The 17,217-nt window shown below is 44.9% G+C and overlaps 1 protein-coding gene across 1 annotated transcript in view; it reads left to right on the forward strand.

Annotated features, from left to right (window-relative positions):
- Positions 1-17,217, forward strand: part of SHROOM3 (shroom family member 3) — a 500,538-nt gene that overhangs the window by 279,162 nt on the left and 204,159 nt on the right. The gene's annotated exons all lie outside the window — the stretch shown is intronic.

The raw sequence follows: 17,217 nt of genomic DNA on the forward strand, positions 1-17,217 counted from the left end.
TGTTTACATTCTATATAAACGGGACGTCATGCATTATAGACATTTTCAGATATAAAGTTATACTTGGAGTGAGGAGGAAAGTAAGGCATTGATATTTAGCCCCTATCCATATAGATTATATTTATTTTATTTTTATTTCTTCCATTTGTGCGTCACACATACCTATACAAGCTCTTGGGACATTACAGAGGAAGGGGTTAGAAGAGGGTAGGGAGGACAATGGAGGGCAGGAAGATACATGAGGAGAAGAGGATATAAGTGATTACCGGTAGATGCCAAATAGATGAGTTTTCAGTTTCTTCCAGAATTTGGTGTGGTTAGGTTCCGTCCTGGTCATTTCAGTAAGGTCATTCCAAGTTTTTACACCTAGAAAGGTGAGTATGGAGTGGAAAACACATTTGTATTGCAGATTTTTTGTGAAAGGGAGATTTAGAAGTATTCTGTTGAGGGTTCTGTGGGAAGTAAACCATGCCTTGGAGAAGAGCTGGATGAGAGGAGCCGCGGAGTTTCCGTAAAGTATACAGTGAATGGTGCATGAAGTTTTGAAGGTTATTATATATACACTTCCCCCTCCCCATTCGCGGTTTCGGCAATCGTGATTTCACATATTCACGATTTTTGGGGGAGTGGAAAAAAATTTTTAAAACCCACAGTTTAGCCTTCCCCCCGGCGTCCCGGCCTTACCTGGTGGTCTAGCGGGCTTTCGGGGCAGGAGCGATCTTCCTACACTCCTGCCCCGTGAAGATCGCCAATAGGAAATGGCTGTGGGGAGTTCCCGTCGTAGTCTCGAGAGACTACGGGAACTCACGGCAGCTATTTCCTATTGGTGATCTGCACGGGGCAGGAGCTTAGGAAGATCGCTCCTGCCCTGAAAGCCCACTAGACCACCAGGTAAGGCCAGGATGCCGGGGGAAGGCAGGAAGGAGGCGGGGGTGGGTCAGAGCCGGACCAGAAGATATTCGTGGTATTTCACTATTCGCGGTCCGACTCTGCCCCTATCCCCCGCGAATCCAGAGGGAGAAGTGTATATATATATATGATTTGCTCAGATGTAGGAAAACCAGAAAAAAACTTAAGCCATGCTTGAGAGAGTTGGGTAGAGAGTTAATTTATTTAGGGGTGGGAGGGGGGATCTTATTTGCAGCAAGTGCAGCAGCTTGTGGCGTGTGCGGCGGCTTGCGGCACATGCGACATGCGTCAGCTTGCAGCACGTGCGGTGGTGAGAGCAACGGCAGGAGGGTGTCCTTCAAGGTGCTGCGAAGCGTCCAGCTGCTACTGCTGCACAGGGAAGTGGAGGGGGAGAGGGAAAAGGGGTTGCTTTGGGGGGAGGGGTGTGCTGGGGGACAGGCAGTAATCTTGGTTTGCTCGGGGGGCCAGAGAGAGATAGGCAGGGGGCCAGGGAGAGAGACAGACAGAAAGAAAGACAGACAGACAGGGGGCCAAAGAGACAGACAGACAGACAGCGGCCAAGGAGCGAGAGAAAGAAAGAAAGACAGACAGACAGCGGCTAAGGAGACAGAGAGACAGAAAGAAAGACAGACAGACACATCTATTCTAGCACCCGTTAATGTAATGGGCTTAAAGACTAATAAATATATAAAACTACAAAAAAAAAAGTTAGATCAGCCAAGCCAAACATATAATTTACACATGTGAAAGCTCATTGAGATAGGATGTGGAAATCAGAATTGAAATGTCCAGATTGGGTTATGTAAGAGTCTGCCAACCTAAGGGCCACTGCGTGAGCGGACTGATGGGCACGATGGACCACTGGTCTGACCCAGCAGCAGCAATTCTTATGTTCTTATGTTCTTAGAGTCTTTTCTAAAATATATAGGCATTCGTATGGATTTGCTTGTATGTGTATTGGAAGCAGCCATTTCACGAAGACACATGTTGAAATATTAAAAGGAGGAAACGTGTATATTGGTTTGTTGCAAGTGCTGGCATATATTATGTACTATTCAATGTATTATAAACCACTTTGAGTTAATCTCTTCATGAAAAGGTGGTTAATAAATCCCAAAAATAAATAAAAATAATAAAAATATATGATGCTATTTTGCAAACCTGTGTGTATACATGCCACTAATAGCCAACAGAAGCCACAATCCTTATCTATTTTCCATTTGGAGAGGGCAATAAGTAGAGATTAAAGGGATGAACTTCTTCATGAAGTCATGGCAGCCATTTTGAAAATCTTCAGAGTGGCAGTGGCAGTGGCAGCAACTTTAGCAGCAGCAGGGGCAGGAAAGAGTTGAGCTCTTTCCTGCCCCTGAAGAAGCCACAAGACCACCAGGGATGATAAGGTAGGGCAAAGGGGGGAGTCAGTGTCAGGAAGGGGAGAGACGGACAGACAGAAGCAGGCATAGCAGGGAGGGAAGGATGATGGATGGCAGAGCAGAGGAAGGGGTAGGGGTGTAACAATGGGTGGGCCTGGCCCACCTGCACACCCAGCAATGTAGAACTTTTCCACACCAGTGTCGGAGAAGCAGCCTGGGCTCCTGCAGTTCCTGCACCTCCCTCTCTTCACTCTCCGCCAACTTCAACGGGTCAGAGTCAGTGGCAGCGAGTGCTACAGGCTGCCTGCCATTAACCTGGAAGCCTGTCTTCTGCCACTGTCACAACTTCCTGTTTCTCCCGGGGCAGGTCATAGCAGAGGAGAGGTTTCTGGGTTAGCGGTAGGCAGCCTGTATCAATCGCTTCTGCTGACTCTAGCCTCTTGGAAGTCGACGGAGAGTGAAGAGAGGGAGGTGCAGGAGCCCAGCTTGCTCCCCTGATGCCATCAAGAGAGAGAACGATAAGTGTGGTGGGGGAGGAATAGGAAGAAAAGATGCTGCACACAGGTTGAGAGGACAAGTGAAGAAGGATTGTAGGATTGGGGGGGGGTGGAGGGGTGGAAGGGAGAGATACTGCAAAGGAGTGGAGAAGGGCAAGAAAGGAAAAATGTTACATATGGGGTAGAAGGGAGGAAGAGAGACTGCAAGGAAGAGGGGCAAGAGAGGGAGAAATGGTGGAAGGGAGGGCCCAGAGCACAAAAGAGGGGGAGAGAGATGATAGATAGTGGGAAAGAGGCAGAGATGTTGGACATGGCAGAGAAAGGGAGAGAATGCTGTATGGGTTTTAACTTTTAGTGTACTGATTGTAATATGTCAGTTTATGAAATTTACATTTACTATTTTTATATTTTGCACAGTACTGTTGCATTGTGGCTTCTTGGGGATTCAATTTAATATTTTTCTGTGTACTTCTATTTTTCATTAGTGGTTAGTTATTCTATACTGTGTGAGGGTCTGTCTGTGGTCTGCGCATATGAATTTGAGACATGGTTTTCTGTTAGCATTAACTGTGCAGAATAGATCTGTACTAATCTGGCTTTTTTAGTTTTCCAATAGGTTTATTGATGTTCTAGTACGCATTGTAGTGTTTGGTGGTGTGTTTTCCTAAGTAGGTCCTTATTACTTGACTCGTGGATGTTACTGCTATTATGGTATGGTAGCATTGCTCTTCAGGTCCTAGGTGACATTTGTACTGTTCTGTATTACTTCACAGCAGTGGCATACCAAGGGGTGGGGGTAGGAGGGTCCACTCCGGATGCAGACCATGAGGGGGTGCTTCCGGGGTTGCCGTCGTGATTCAGAAACATCGCTACTCTGACAGCATTGGGCTTTTCTCTCTGCCTTTGCAGAAGAGGAAGTAGGCGGAATCGGCAGAGAAAGGCCCAGTTCTGGCAGAGCAGCGAGTTAAGGCTGCCAACAAAGAGAGAACTCACATACCTCCAGGCCTGCCTTTTAAAGCAGCAGCAGCGGTGGAGGTGGCTGGCTGTTGGAGGCAGAACTCTAAACAGGCTTCTTGTGGCCTGGCTTCCCTCTGCCACATCACTGATGATGTCACTGATGACATGGCAGAGAGAAGCCCTAGCGGAGCAGGCCACAAACAGTCCATTTGGTGCTGTTTTTAACGGTCAGCCACCGCCACACTGCTGCTGCCATTGGAGGCCCGAAGGAATGTAAAATCTCATGGTCGGGGGTGGGGGGGTTGGTTGGATCTGGAGGTGCTGCACAGGGGGATGAATGGAAAGCTGATGCATGGGGGTGGGGGAGAAAAGAGAGAAGAAGAATTTTTTGACATGGGCTGGAGAAGAGGAAGGGAGATGTAACAAAGAAGTTAAAAGGGGTGAGAGAAATTCTGCATATGACGGAGGAGAGGGATACATGCATGGAGAAGAGAGAAGGAGAAATGTTGGACATAGGGTGGAGGGCAGGGAGAGATGGTGCATGGGGAGAGAGAAATGTTGCACATGATAATGGAGAGGAGGAAGGGAGAGATGCTGCATGGAGGGTAATGACCCAGGGCACAAGGCAGGAAAACATAACATAACATTATACTTATAGACCGCGTTACCAAAAAGTTCTAGGCGGTTTACAAAAGATTATAAACATTAAGCAGAGAGAGAGAGAGAGATGGTAAACAGTGGGAAAGAAACAGAAATGCTGGATATGGCAATGGGAAGGGAAGGTAAAAAGATGCAAGATGGATGGTGAGCACGGAGAAAGAAGAAAATGTCAAATGGGCAGGAGACTATGGCGAGCAAGTTAATAGAAGACAAATGGAAACCAGAGCCTGGGACCAACATGATTTGAATAATAAAGTGACCAGACAACAAAAGGTAGAAAAAATAATTTTATTTTCTATTTTGTGCTTACAATATGTCATTTTTTAAATGTGTATCCTGCCGGAGCTGGTGTTAGACAGCAAGCATGAGCTAGGACCCAACAGAGAGAGGAATTGTCTTTTTTGTTTATTTTGTTTACAACACAGAGCGGGCATGGGTTTGGAGAAGATTAAAAAATGATCAGCCCTGGGTGTCACATACCCTAGGTACACCACTGCTTCACATTATGCCTGTTACTGGATTTTGAATTTGAATTTAGGTACAGTAAGTATATTCATCATCCTTGAGGGCTTATAATTTAACTTTTGCACCCGATTCAATGGATGGTTGAGTGACTTGTCCAAGATTTCAAGGAGCAGCAGTGACACCCTTTGTTCTCGACCTGCAGCTCTGTTAGGTACAGCTAATACCGATATCACATATTATCTATATTAGCTGTAACTCAGCCCCTTAATAAAGGCTAGCAGAGGTGAAGCCTGGTGACCATTTGGCAACCTACAAAAACGCTGACGTTTATAGTTGCTAGTAACCTCAAGATTTTGGGCTAGTGCTGCTGAAATATCACTGTTTACATGGTCAACAGGAAGATACTGGACTGGCAAACTGAGTATTAAAATTCCCCCATATACTGCAAATATTATTCTGTTCAGTTTGTTGTTTTTCTGTACATTGTTTTTTTTTTGTGTTTTTTTTTAATACATGGAATGCATAACAGTGTGCATAAAACAAACTGTAACATAATTACTGTCCCATTCAGGGAGGAACTGCATTCTTATTAAGCTGCTGTAAACATCCAGTATCTGAATTGTATTCAGAGTAGCTAAAAACGACATGTGCATAAGTAGGGAAAGCATGAAGAATATGGCATTCTTTCCAATTTACCTGCAAGTGTTTATATATATATATATATATATATATATATGCTTTCCCTACTTATGCACATGTCGTTTTTAGCTACTCTGAATACAATTCAGATACTGGATGTTTACAGCAGCTTAAACATCTTAAACAGCTTATATATATATATATATATATATATATAAATAATTTTTATTTGCAATGCGATAGGCTCATAAAATTGCTGCTTTGAGTGGGGAGAAGGGGGGGGGGAAGAAAATTAAGACTGTGGGGATGAGGAGGAAACGGGGATGAAAAATGCATTTCACTGTGGGGATGGTGAGGGGACGGTGATGAATTTTTGTCCCCGCATCATTCTATAGTATAAAAGTCCCAATCCCTTTCCCTTTTACACGGATATAGTTGTACTAGGTCTATGGCTGGTGTAAATATGGAGCATTGATGTTAGGCACACTGATACCAAGTTACACTAGTGTTCTGTAATGAAATCTTGGTGCTCATATGCTCCATGTTTCCTCTAAAACAGGGGTCTCAAAGTCCCTCCTTGAGGGCCGCAATCCAGTCGGGTTTTCAGGATGTCCCCAATGAATATGCATGAGATCTATTTGCATGCACTGCTTTCAATGCATATTCATTGGGGAAATCCTGAAAACCCGACTGGATTGCGGCCCTCAAGGAGGGACTTTGAGATCCCTGCTCTAAAATAATCATGTGGAAGTTCTCCAATCACATTGCTGCCAGTTGGGGGTGCTATTCAATATTGTGTTTTCAAACACTAGGGACAGGCAATTTCTGGAGGCTTCCAGAGGACCTGCCTCTCCCTAGTGACTGAAAGCACAATATTGAAACAGCAACCCTCCCCTCAACTGGCAACAGTACAGTTGGAGGATTCCTGCATAGCTTAGAGGGATCACTGTCAATGCCATTATAGAATAGACTCAGGGTGTCTAAATGGAGACACCCAGTTGTAGAATCGCCCCTAGAATTTATACTGGTTTATTTGGCAGCATTAGTTATTCATATGTCATTTCTAAATATAGGAATAATTTGAAATATCTAGATTAGATGTTTCACATTATTCCTTATAAATTGCTCTAAAATATTGACATAAAGATGTATATCAACAATCCTCTGTGTTCCAGAAGGAAGCGTTGGAAATAATTGCAAACATGCACCTGAAACCTGACTCGCCAAAATGATTTCAAAAGACTCTTGTTTGTATGACAGAGGGAGGTGTGTTTGCGCTTTATTTCCTACTGTACTGTAATCGATTTGCCAACTAGCTGGCCGCTTCTCTACCAGCCTGTCGCATTTTAATGGCTGAACAAAGCATGCCATACAAATTGTATGGCATTAAACACAGCATCGGTGAAGTGGCATTGAAATGGAGCTATTGTTTTTCCCTGCCCTACCTAGCTCCCAGACTCTCTCATGCCATTCAAAGCATTGCTCCAAGTTCCTTTTCTCATTTGAACAGTTTTCAGTTTCATTGGGCGTGGCTTTCACTGGACTGTGGTTTCCTGCTCTACGCCTTTTGAATTTTCCTCTTGGGCAGAGATCATTTGGAATCACCATGCAAGTGCTGTGAATTTATTGAAATGTGAGCACGCAAAATTGCTTTCTCTCGTTTCTAAGTACATAAAATGTGAGCAAATGTGCTGAGAGAATTTGTTCTTAACTGACAGTGCCTTATTATCATTTCCACCCATCTACACCCCATATCCTGTCCAACATCTCTACATCTACCCTGAAAGTTAAGGACTTGGTCCATATTCTATATATATAGCACCATAAATTGCATGCGCATAACTTAATTGTATAACAAGCCAATCGGCGCCAGTAATGGACAATACCTCATAATTGACACTAATTAGAAGTTACTTGCAAAACTTGGTGGGAGCATTCTATAAAGTGGTACGCATCCGTTCTGGTGCACAAATCTCAGAGGGGGCGTGGTCAGGGGAGGAGCATGTGTGGATCGTGGGTGTACCTAAAAGTTAAGTGCACTGTTATATAATAAGCCCAATCCACACAACTTAGGTGCAGGTATTTAGGCAAGGATTTCCTTGGCCTAAATGGGTACACCTAAACGTCAGTGATATGTACGGCCGCTAAGCACAATTCTATATATAGTGCGTGCCTTTTATAAAATTGCATTAAACGTAGGGTTACCAGATGTCCTCCTTTTCGAGGATGCCCTCCTGCCCGATGCGATGTGGAGGAAGCTTTTCAAAACCCAGAGTGCCTAGTTTTGAAAAGCCGTCCGGACCCCTGGACACAAATGGATAGGGGGCAGGACTGGGGCGGGGATGGGTGGAACTGGGGGACCGGATTTTACTAATGTAAAATCTGGCAACCCTAATTAAACGCTGCTCTAATCAGTGCTGAATTTTAGGCACCATATGTAGAATCAGGCCCTGTGGCCCTGATTCTATAAACAGCATCTAAAAGGCAGGCCCTGAGGAACACGGCGCAAAGCACTTGGCAATCTTCAGTTAGGCACCATTTATAGAATTGGCACTGGTAGGCATCAAAATCTAGGTGCCCTCTATGCCAGGGTTTTCTTGGCCTAAATACCGGCATCTAAGTTCAGTTTAGGCACCTGATGCAAAACATGCCCAAGACCCACCCCAAATCCGTCCCTAAACACACCCACTTTCTGCCTTGAGCTAGGCACCTACCTGAAAGCGGTAGGCAACGAATGATTTAGGCTCCTAGCACCCAATTAATTTTAATTTTTGACAATTATGAGCTCATAATTGCTCATTAACAGCGCTGATTAAGCTAATCAAAAAATTAAGTTAGGCACCTAGATCAGCTAGGCCAGGGCTGCCCAAGTCAAGTCCTCGAGATCTACTGGCAGGCCAGGTTTTCAGGATATCCACAATGAATATGCATGAGAGAGATTTGCCTGCACTGCCTTCTTGGTATGCAAATCTCTCTCATGCATGTTCATTGTGAATATCCTGAAAACCTGGCCTGCCAGTAGATCTCGAGGACCGGACTAGGGCAGTCCTGAGCTAGACACTCCAGTCTAGGCACCTAACTTTAGGCGTTTATAGAATCTGCCAATGCTATAGGCTAAATCCTTCAAAAATTATTCAAAAGCCACTGTTGTTAAATCATGTAAGTGTTTGTCTTGGTAAAATTCACTCTACAGGCTGACCAAACTATATTCTTAAATAAACCATTAAAGGTATATTTTTTTCATATGTATGGACCTTCAGACCGCAATCGGTACTAAACTCCCGAATGCTTGTATTCTTCGTTGGTCCAACCTTTTATAGTGTTTATGTCATTTAAATTTTTTTCAACTATTTCTTAAAATCTCTTTTCTATATATGACACCATAACATCACTTAGCTTATAGTGATTGTGTCTTGTCTTCACCTCTCCCGACATGCATGTTTCAAAGAAACCTTTCTTCAGGGTCGAGGAAAACGTTTGAGGGAGCAGCATACAAACTTTGTACCTACTTTACCAAACAGCTATATAAGTACATCACGGGACGCTATATAAGTACATCACGGGACGCATCGAGTCAGAAGATGATATCTTCTGGCTCATGGGACCCTCGACCACCAGAGGGCATCCGCTGAAAATCAGGGGAGGGAAGTTTCATGGCGACTCCAGGAAGTACTTCTTCACCAAAAGAGTAGTGGATCATTGGAACAGACTCCCACTCCAGGTGATAAAGGCCAGCAGCTTGACGGATTTTAAGAGAAAATGGGATACTCACGTGGGATCTTTAAGGGAGTAAATTTAGGGGAGGGGATACTTGGAATGGGCAGACTTGGTGGGCTATAGCCCTTTTCTGCTGCTTTTTTCTATGTTTCTATGTTTCTATAGGCTGACATGGTTCATATATTGCTCATTTTATATGATATACCACTTGTCAGCAAATATTCAAAGGGCTTGCAATAATAAGCAAATAAAATTGGGGAGGGAAGGCAACAAACTTTATAACAATACAACAATATTTTCTGTAACGGCTCCCACAATCTGGAATTCTTTACCTTTACACATTAGATCCAAAACCAATTTGGAGAAATTCAAAGGCGCCTTAAAATGTTATTGAACTCTAGATACTCCTTTCTGTCTAAAGATATCTAGGGACGCCAGGTACTCTTGACGTATTAGCTACTCGTCTTGTCCAATCTCTCTTCTTTCTTTTAACAGACATTCAGCAGCATAACATGTTTTTTTTTCCCATTCCTTGTGTTTGATCCTTGTATGTTTCCTTTTGTAGTTCCTTCCCCCCTTTCCATGTATAATCTGTATGGTTTGAAGATATTTGTGTTTTAAACTATTATAACCCCTTATTTTTATTAATATTGTACTTTTGCCTAGAATTTTGATAGGCGTGAAATCAAATTTTAAATAAACTATGAAACCAGGGCACACCAGTGGTCTTATATTACAATTCAGAATTAAAATATCTTGCCCGTGAATGTAGCTGTCAGCTGATTGATTACTTTCCACACGTAGGCCTTCTTTCTTGCTGGAATACATGTATGTATGATTCTCAAACCAATATCCGTTCAAGCACAAGAGTGGTGCTTAAATGGCAGCTCCAGCCAGTGGCGTGGCAAGGGTGAGAGGCGCCCGAGGCGGTGGTGCCCCTCCCCTGCCCTCTTCTCCACCCCACCAACCCTACACACTTCTTCCCCCGTCCCCCCGCCATGCGCACGCACCGCTTCCTTTCCTCCATACGCTTACCGTGGTGTTAGGCATCGTAAAGTGCCTCTGTAGCCATGATGCAGGAACCTTTTTTTTAGGTAGGTGCTTACTTTTTTTTTTATAAACGCCATTATTAATTTTTAAACAGCGTTTTCCACTTGAGTTAGGCGCCATTCATAGAATACGGGCCCATTTTGGTGTACCCTCTGAATGACATGGAGAGAGATGGGGGGGGGGCTTGCATCCTTATAGAGACACCGCTTTCTCTTAATTTCTTTATACTACTGCTTCTGCGGGCCTATTTTGATCCAGGCTTGGCATGTATTATGTCATCTGCAGAATTATGAAATAAAGCAAACTTAGGTGAATCTACCTTAGGCACATGGATGCCAATCAAGCTTTCTCTCTCTATCTCTCTCTAGTGGTGTAGTGAGGGTAGAAGGTGCCTTGGCAGTGGCACCCCCCATGCCCTCCTCTCTGCCTCCCCGCTCCTTTTGCATCACTTCCCTCCCGGCACCCTCCTCTGTGCCCCGCCACACTCACACCCTGCATTCCCATCCCATACCTCTTCAAGTCTTCGCCTGCCTAAGCAGCTTATTCTGGCTTCTGTTTGCGCTGGCTTTCCCTCTGACGTTACTTCCTGGCCCCGCAACCCGGAAGTGATTTCAAAGGGAGCCAGGCCGGCAAGAGCAACAGGTTAGAATGGTTGCTCCTGCTGATGAAGATTTTAAAGAGCTATGGGGAGCAGGGAAGGACAGGCGTGAGCATGGCATGGGGAGTTGCCAGTGTCCCTACCAAGACAGCACCTAGGGCGGTTCCCCCCTCCTTTTTACTATGGCACTGGCTGTGATAGCTGTAGCTTTGATCCATCTTACTCACTGTCTGGAATGTGAAAGAAATCTGTATTTGAAGATTTTAGAGATACAAATAGTACATAGCACAACATTTTTCTTGCCCAAAGCTATTTAAGAATTTCCATTTTTTCACCCACAGACCTTTCAGTTTCATGGGTTCTTCATATGACAGGTGCATGTCTTCTAATAGGACTACAGTACTCCCCTGAAATTCACAGGGGTTCCTTTCCAGGAGCACCCGTGATTTTCAAAAAACCGTGAATGTGGGTTTAGGAGCGAATTAGAGGCGGGAGGGGGCTGCAGGGGCGGCAGCGGGTGATGAAAACCAATATTTAGGTTGGCAGGAGGCGATGTTGAGACCGGTGCCACTAAGAGCTGAGGTAAAGGTGAATGAATATTCAGACAGTGAAATGGAGGAACCGATTGGCTGTGCAGAAGGCGGTTGGGTATAGCTGGATGTGAACCCAAGTGGAAAAGGAGTTCTGTGCAGGGTCAGGAAAGTAAAGCTGGGGTGCTGGATGGGGCGTCGTCAGGAACCTCCCACCAAAATAAGTAACCTGTGTATCCTGCTAGCCGTTCTTTTCTTGAGCAGGCAAAGAAGGGGGAAAGTTGCTTTTCCATTGGTCAGTCCTTCGCGGTATTTTCTGACCGTAAGAGGCGGTCAGAGAATACCACGAATGACTGAGTCCGTGAATCGCAAACTGCGAATTTGCAGGGGGTCTACTGTAATCTATTGTTTATCTTCTAATCACAAAGAAATGTGTTTTTTCTTCATTGGGTTATTCATTCAGGGCCTCTTTTATCAAACTAAAGGGCTTCGGTGCATTCGCTAGCACAGCTTGATAAAAGAGTCCCTCATTACACTGGCATCCAATGCAACTTTTACCTAAATCCCTACTATCCTCATTCATTATTTTGCAGGGTCTTTTCCTGCTGCACTCTTAGACAGTGGTACTATTGAGTTCTGTGTACTTTGTTTCCTGATAATTTACAAAACAGTTGATCTCTTTGAACTTCAATACTTGTGTTCTCACAGTTCAAACACTAATCCATAAAACAAACTCTACTAGACCCTTACAGATAACCTCTACAGGTTACCCCTACAATTCTAACTCATATTTGGCAAGTAACCAGTTTTGCCATTGTTATTTAAAAAAAAGTAGGTTACTCTACATACTGAACTTATAAGCACAGCATCCAGTCTCCCCTGCACCCCTCACAATGATATATTCACATCTACAAAAGTCTGCAATCATTCATCGAACTTATCAGATAATCCATACAACCCTACCACCACCTCACCCTGATATTTAAACAACACAAATTGATATTCTTTTATGTTTGTAGAATTTGTAACAAATTAATAAAGTTTAAAAAACCCACAGTCAGCATTGATTCCAAACACTGAGTGCAGGGTTAAAATTTACACCTGGATATTCAGCACAGGGTCATACTTAGATAACACCATTGAACATTTGGATATAAAGAAGCCACCAGACGTTATCTGGCTACCAGAGGCATAGTAAGGGGGGCAAACCAACCCGGGTGCTGTCTTGTTGGGGGTGCTGGCACCTCTCCTCTTCGCCCCTTCTTGCCGCACTCGTGCCCCTTACCTTCCCCCCCCCCCATACCTCTAACTCTTCACTGGCATGAGCATCAGATTGCTAACGTAAGCGCCAGCTCCAACCTGCTGTTCGTGCCAACTTCAGCTCCCTCTGAAGTCACTTCCTGGTTACGGAACCAGGAAGTGACCTCAGAGAAAGAGAGCTGAGGCCGGCGCGAGCAGCAGCTTGGAGCTGCTCGCACCGGCCTCAGCTCTCTCTCAGGTCACTTCCTGGTTCCATAACTTGGAGCTGCTGCTCACATCGGTAAAGTTAAAGAGGTATATGGAGGAAGGGAAGAGGCGTGTGCACAAAGCAGGGGGCGGGGAAGGAGCAGGGTCAGAGAAGGCAGCGAGGGGGCACCACTGCTCCAGACACCTCCCACCCTTGCTACATTACTGCTACTCTATGAGTGTTGGGAGCAGCGCAGAGCATTCAGTGTGATAAAAACCATTTATGCAGTTTTGTAAAAGTGTGTGTGTGTGTGTGGGGGGGGGGGGGGGTTAAATCAGAATTCTGCAGTTCTTTTCTGTTATCCTTGACCTTTTCTATATGAAGAGTGATGCTAGATGGTACAGAAGCCCTAATGAATGCCATTCAGTCTTCTGATCCAGTGAAAGAACAGAATACTTCTGTAAATTATATTCCTCACACATTGTTGAAAACTCTTTCTTGCTTTATGTAACTGACATCTTCTAGCTCATGATAAGGCAGCTTGAGATGGGAAAAACATAAACGTTCAGATTAATTTTCCTCCAAAAGAAAAGCTTATTATAGCCAACTCTTTGGAAAAGAGGAGGAAAAAGAACAGATAACTCAGATTTTAGGCCCCTTTTTACAAAGCCGCGTTAGGCCATCAGAGCTAATACCATTGCGGCCGGTGCTAAAAAAAAAAAAAAAAGCCTAATGTGGTGAGAAAATACTTTCAAAGGTATTCTGTCTCATTAAACTTTTGTGAACAAAAAAAAAATAATCTGGAAATTCTAGATGAAGCATAAATTACAACAAAGTTCCTAGTTGCAGTTTTGATTAAAAAACAAACAAACAAACCACCTTCCTCCATTGCCCAACCCCTCAAAAAAGAGGCCTCTAAATTTAATTGATGAATAATATAAAACAACTTCCTCCTAAATATGAGAAAAAAAGGGAAGACAGAAGAATCAGGAGCCAGTTTCCTTAACTGACAAGGGGGCCACTGAAAAGTTCTCAGCCCAACCGACAAAGTTGGGGCAGTCTCCATCGAGGGCTATAAACTTAGGGCTCCTTTTACAAAGCCGCGTTAGCGGCTTTAACGCGTGCAACTTTTAATCATGCGCTAACCCCTGCACTAGCTGAAAAACTACCACCTGCTCAAGAGGAGGCGGTAGCGGCTAGCACATCCAGCGGTTTAGCGTGCACTATTACGCACATTAAACCGCTACCGCGGCTTCGTAAAAGGAGCCCTTAGTCCAGCAATTTTCCACTTTTTGTGTTCCATATTATTCTGATGGAACAAAAAATGTGGAAAGTCGCTGGACTGAGTATATAGCCCTTGATGCAAACTACCCCAACTTTGTTGGTTAGGCTGAGAACTTTTCAGCGGCCCCTCGTAAGTTTTTCTATCCCACAAGTTCTTTGGCTTTTCTTTGGTGGCCTGTTCCAGGAATCTCCAGCAGGCCTTTTGATTTGTGCCAAATGGTCTTCGTTTAATACAAGTCTGATAGTTCACACTTAAATAGCTGAGCCCCTTTCCTCCTACATGACTTATTTTATTATTAATGTTTTATGAGAAGAAGCCATTAAGTTATATATATATATATATATATATATATATATATATATATATATATATATATATATATATATATATAACTTTCACTAAAGCAGAATTACAAATTTTCTTGGCTTTGGTAGCTGTTTCTTCTGCCTGCAATAAATAACTTTTTCTCAAAGAGAAGAAACTGATGTACGTAACATTGAATGGGGTAGCTTGGGCTAACCTTTCTTGAATTTTGTTTTATTTACTTATTCTGTTCTCGTGTTTTTATTTTTATTTTTTTCAACAATGCTAGCTGAGAATCTTTAGGACAGTAATTTATAGAGACCTACAGTGTCTTTGTGCCTCCCATTTACAGGCTGGTTATGTCCTTGAAAGTTGGCAGTTGACCATGAAGCAGTAGGCAAGCTTTTCAGCGTTTATTCCATCCCCTCTTCTTTCCCTGAGACCCTCCTCCCCTTTCTCAAATTCACACCTCCTCATAACACTGTACCTATTTACTATTGACCCAATTCAGATGGTAAAGAGATAATGGGGTGAGCTATTTCAGGCTCACTGATGACGCCAGAGCTATCTTATATGCTCTGTTGGTAACAGGCCAGAATCATCTCTTGTTATAAACCCTTGCTTTAGTAGCATATCTGCTTATTTGAAACACAACTTGCTTTATTTCAACATAGCAGTGTGTCTTTCCAGCAGACGTGGCCCAAACCTAGCATCTCGTGTTAGCTGCCAGAGGCTGTGAATGGGCTGGTAAGAATTTACTGTAGCCTGGCAGCCGCTCTGACAAGAGCGTCAATGAGGTAAATTACTATCTGAGGGCAGCTCCAAGAATCGGGAAACTGAGAAAGGGTTTAGGAATGAGAGGAGTGCTAAGAAAAATAGAGCTGACTTTGTTCCTTTCATTCAGATTAAAAAAAAATATTTTTGTCTGGTTAGGATAACAAATAGCCAAGTAGCTTACAAATTTAGGGTGAGACGTGCTCAACGTGTATCAGCTATAGGCAAGGCTTTTCTGTCTTATTTAGCTAGTAAAGTTTAAATATATGCAGGGCCGGGCAGACCTTTGGTGCAACCTTAGGCACAGGAATTGCTTTTTGCAGCTAGTAGTACGAAATGCCTAGCTACATTCTGAAGGTCCATACAAAAAAATATATTTAAGGAAAATTTCTTATCTATATATGTGGGGCCGCTATCAATGAGCGAGCATCACATAGCTCTATATAAAAAGATTCAATAAGACTTCAGTATATTCTCTTAGTGCTGCCAAGAGTGGATTTAAAGGTACAGGACATCTTTCAAGCAGAAGGTGTCCCTAAGTCGGTACCGACTTTACCAAACAGGAAATCCAGTCCTGGAATCAACTGGCATGTGGTCTAACATCAGCCAAGTGGAGCTATATTTGTGGAACCCTCAAAATAACAGGAAATTTAATTAGATAGGGCTCTCTCTGTCCACCCCGTGGCAGCTTATTCTCTGTAGGACAGTAGTCCCCAACCTTGTCCCGGAGGACCACCAGCCAGTCAGGTTTTCAGGATAGCCCAAATGAATATGCATGAGAGAGATTTACATATAATGGAGGTGACAGGCTATCCTAAAAACCTGTCCTCCGGGACAGGATTGGGGACCACTGCTATAGGAGGTATCCCAGATACGCCTCCAGGTTTCTGGGGTAGAGTGTGGTGTAGTGGTTAGAGCTATGGTCTCAGCACCCTGAGTTTATGGGTTCAAACCCTGTGCAGCAAAAGTTGAAGACAGAAAGTGAGGTAAATGGAAAACTCCACAGTGTAAAAATTCCCTCACTTATTAGGGTTCATTCAAATAAGGCAAGAAATTTTGCTCAATCCATAAAAGACTACCGTATTTTCACGCAAATAACGCGCACCCGTATAAAACGCGCACACGGGTATAGCGCGCAGAAATCACGATGATATGTACAAAAACTTTGGTATACCGCGCTCACGGGTATACCGCGCATGCTGCCCGATGCTCCTTTCGCCCGCCCTGACTTTCCGTGCGCTGTCCCGACTCTCCGTTCACCCCCCCTGACTTCCGTGCACTGTCCCCCCTTGAAGGTCTGTCCCCATCCTGAAAGCCTGATGCCCCCCCCGACGTCCGATACATCCCTCCCCCCGAAGGACCGCCGACTCCCCAACAATATCGGGCCAGGAGGGAGCCCAAATCCTCCTGGCCACGGCGACCCCCTAACCCCACCCCGCACTACATTACGGGCAGGAGGGATCCCAGGCCCTCCTGTCCTCGACGCAAACCCCCCTCCCCCCAATGACCGCCCCCCACAAGAACCTCCGACCGCCCCCCCAGCCGACCCGCGACCCCCCTGGCGTCCCCCACGACCCCCCCACCCCCCTTCCCCGTACCTTTGGTAGTTGGGCCAGAAGGGAGCCCAAACCCTCCTGGCCACGGCGACCCCCTACCCCCACCCCGCACTACATTACGGGCAGGAGGGATCCCAGGCCCTCCTGCCCTCGACGCAAACCCCCCTCCCTCCAACGACCGCCCCCCCCAAGAACCTTCGACCGCCCCCCCAGCCGACCCGCGACCCCCCTGGCCGACCCCCACGACACCCCCACCCCCCTTCCCCGTACCTTTGGTAGTTGGCCGGACGGACGGGAGCTAAACCCGCCTGTCCGGCAGGCAGCCAACGAAGGAATGAGGCCGGATTGGCCCATCCATCCTAAAGCTCCGCCTACTGGTGGGGCCTAAGGCGCGTGGGCCAATCAGAATAGGCCCTGGAGCCTTAGGTCCCACCTGGGGGCGCGGCCTGAGGCACAT

The sequence above is a fragment of the Geotrypetes seraphini genome, chromosome 1, assembly GCF_902459505.1.
Source record: "Geotrypetes seraphini chromosome 1, aGeoSer1.1, whole genome shotgun sequence".
Lineage (NCBI taxonomy): Eukaryota > Metazoa > Chordata > Amphibia > Gymnophiona > Dermophiidae > Geotrypetes > Geotrypetes seraphini.